This window comes from Neomonachus schauinslandi, chromosome 5 (genome assembly GCF_002201575.2).
Source record: "Neomonachus schauinslandi chromosome 5, ASM220157v2, whole genome shotgun sequence".
NCBI lineage: Eukaryota > Metazoa > Chordata > Mammalia > Carnivora > Phocidae > Neomonachus > Neomonachus schauinslandi.
Window position 1 is genome coordinate 124310255 of NC_058407.1, and position 3995 is coordinate 124314249.

Genomic DNA, 3995 nt, shown 5'->3' on the forward strand with positions numbered 1-3995 from the left:
TGGCTCTGGGAAAAGCATATTATATCTCTTGGCAAGGAGCACAATGGTAGGTAGGGGTAGGTAGCTGAATTTTAGAAGGATGACTGACATCAGTATAGACAGTATATTGAGAGGGGAAAAAAAGATTGGAGACAGTGATGTTCCTTATAGTGGCCATTGTAATTTGATGATAGAGACAGTGATCTGAGCACGATCACATCAGTGGCACTGGGGATGGTCTGCCTAACACTCCTCCACATAGCCACCCACCCACCCATCCATCCATTCATTTACTCAGGAAATATGAAGTGCTGTAGCCAATACCTGTGCTTCCTTAACAGCCACTTTGTCTCCTGAATTTTCCTAACAAATGTTGATTTCCTTCTGATATTTGGTGGCCACGTGCTTTTGGAGAGGCTGGGCTCTTCCTCAGTCCCAGGCAGTTGATATCAATTAGTGTACGTTATTCATTCATTTATTCAGTAATTACTTAGAACCTTCTAGGTACAGGTACTCTTTTCAGAACTGGGGATATACCAGTGAGATGAATAATTATGAGTCCTCCAATTAAGATGCTCACACTCTATTGCTGGAGACATTTACCTTGATTAGAGTACATAAAAATTAGCTGCAGTCAGACTTGTAATACTCATCCATACCTTCAGCTCTTCTCCTGGATGCACACACTCTCTTGCAGTTAGGCAGGACCAAAGCGACTAATTATTTCTTAGCTGGGATCACTGAGTTTGCATGGAGGACCAGTATCCTACTCACTATTACCTGAGGAGGCCTTGCTTGACAGGTAAATAAGCCTCTGCCTATACAATAACTAAGATTTTCAGAGTTGACTGTTACTGTAGTATAACTTAGCCTAACCCAACTGATAAAATGATTAATGCTAGTGTTCAGGTCTGAGCTAAGTGCTACTGAAGCCCAGGGAAAGGAGAAAATTATTGGGAGTTAGCTGAGCAGATAGGCAAGCAAGAGGCTTCAAAGTAGTGGAACCGTCCTGGGCATGGGTTGGGGGCTGAAATGGCCTGACAGGTCAGATGACGTTGCCTGCACATAGAGTATGTGGCCAAGAGAATGGCTTTTGTCAGGCCAAGAGTTCAGCTCATTACTTGGAGAGTGTGTTCCCAGCACTACGATTGTGAATGGTGGAAGACAGCAAGAGTCCCAAGTACAAGCAGTAAATCAAATGTCAGAGCTTTTACTAAATCATGATAATTAGGGGTAGAATTACGGGTTCCCTTTCCACTTCAGACTTTCAGCCTTTGCTGTCACTAAATACTGTTAAATGAAGTGATACAACCTATTAGGGTCTTTCAGACAATTCCCTTTGGGCCCATGGAGATCTCTTCAGAGAGATTAAACTTTGGAACCAATGGTGTAAATAGGAATTATCCAGGCAGAATTAACAAGAGTGGGCGGATGCCATTTGAGTTGTATATATTTATAGTCTAAAAAAGGAAACCTAAAAATACCCTTAGAGCAGTGACATGTTTTGTGGCAGATTTAATTCTATAGAGAGGGACAATTACACCATTCACCAGGCGTAATTATTTTTAAAATGTCTTCCTATGGCTCACAAACTTTATAATAAAGAAATACATGCTGTCATAGAACTTGTTAGATGTTTCAAGAAAACCCATAGGCTAGAAAGTACTCTTTAGTCACTTCATAAAACTAAAGAGAATTTAGTTTTTCCCTCTTTATTTCTTGACATTAAAAAAAAAAAAAAACCCAATAACTAATAAGGGATTTTTTTAACACTCAAGACTTATAAACTCTTCTACTTGAAGGCAGAAATGTGCTAGTTATTTTTATATTTCTCCCAAAGCCTAGTGCAAGACAATAAAATAAGTTAATTTATTCAGTTTCACAACAAATACTTACCAAGTGCCTACTCTGAGTCAGGCAGTGTTCTAAGTGCTAGGGGTATAGTGGTCCACATGCTGGACTGATTGCTCCCTGAAGAAACTTGCATTTAAGTGGAGGAAGAGATTATAAGCAAATAAGTGAGTAAATGTAAATAATGATGTCAGATGGTGGTAAGGGCTATGGAAAAAATAAATCAGGGAAGGGGTAGGGCATATTGGGAGTTGTTTGCTATTATATATAGAGTGGTCAGAGAGGGCCTCACCTTGGTAAAGTGACATTTTTGCAGAGACCTGGAGGAAATAAGGTAAAGACCATGTAGATATCTGGGGAAAGACAGATCCAGGCAGGAGGAACAGCCATGCAAAGACCTTGAGGTGGGGTGTGCTTAACACATTGTAGGAACAACAAGAAGGCCGGTGTGGCAGGAGTGGAGTGAGCAAGGATGAGATTAATGGCATATAAGTTCAGATTGGTCTTGGGATCAGATCCTATAGGACTTGCATGTCATGCTAGGAACTTTGGCTTTTGTGCTGAGTAGTAAGGGAAGCCACTGAAGACTTCAAGAGGAGTCGAGTCTGGCTCTTACAAGGGACTGAATTGTGTCCTCCTGAAATTCATTTGTTGATGTCCTAGCCTTCCAATACCTCAGAATGTGGCTGTTTTTGGAGCTAGGGCCTTTAAAGAGTTAAATCAGTGTTAAGAGTTAAAAATCAATGTTTTTGTGAATTAGTCACACCTGGTTCAATGTGACTGGTATCCCTACAAGAAGAAGAGATTAGGAGACAGATACAGAGGGAAGACAATGTGAAGACACAGGGAGAAGGCAGCCATCTACAAGCCAAAGAGAGAGGCCTCAGGGGAAACCAATCCTGCCCACACCTTGAGCTTGAAATTTAGGCTCCAGAACTGTAAGAAATAAATTCCTGTTGTTTAAGCCATGTAGATGGTGGTACTTTGTCGTGGCAGCCCTTGCAGACTTAAGCACTGACCTTCTTTTTAAAACAGATCATTCTCTCCTCTGTGTGAGTACAGAATGTGGGGGCAAGGGCAAAAGCTGGAAAAACAGGTAGATGCTATATTAGTAATCCAGATGAGATTTGCTGGTGCTCAGTTCTGTGAGCTGGAAGTGGAGGAGGTGTGAAGTGGTCAGATTTGGGTTATATCTTCAAGGTAGAACAGAGGGAATTTGCTCTTGGCTGAAGTGCTGGGTGTGAGAAGAAGACAGGAGTCAAGGCTGTGTTCAAGGTTCAGCCTGAGCAACTAGAAAAATGACATTGCCATTTACTGAGATGGAAGAGACAGGAGGAGCGGGGTTGGGAGGGCGGTGTGGAAATCAGGGAGTATGATTGGGGTGTGTGCGTCTGACATGTCTATCAGAGAGCCAGTAAATGCATCTCCAGTGCCAGGTAATGGGAAAGAGAATTTCAAGAGCCTTTGTCTACTGACCACTCTGTAGGTGGAATTATACAAGGCTCATTGGATAAATGAGTAAATGAATTTGAAGATGAGGATTTTAGCTGTGCTTTTTTTGGCTCTGGGAAAAGCGTATTATATCTCTGCTTTTGAAACAATGTGAATGCTACTACAGAGATATCTTGCTGTGAGCTTTTTTTTTTACAAATTATATGATGGCAGCTTAGGGGGATTCACATTGTAAAGATATGTGCTGCATATTGTTTTAAGGGGATTTTCCAAATGTATTTAAATGGGGCATATAATCTGAATAACAAAAGGTTGGATATTCTGTAACCTCTCTAGGATGGTGCTTGGTCCTTTCATCCAGTAAGTGTTTAGTCCATCCTGTCCCCTCAAGTCTGTCTACATCCTGGCCTCCAGGAGAAGCCTGGAGAAGTACTACCCTACACTGACATGGCTAAGAGTGGCCACTCAGTGATTCTACACATCTCCAAGATGATGTGTAGTGTCCTGTAAAGGAGATAGAGCAGGTTAGAGAAATTTCAAAATTCCACCTAGTGGACACACTGCAACACAAATATTTGTGGATTAAATTTTTTCTAGCTGTGACTTCTTCCTTGATACTATTTTGATGACTTTTCAAACTTGGAGAAAAGTTTCAAGAATAGTACAATAAATTTCTGAATACCCTTTGCCCAGAATCACCAATTGTTTCCAAT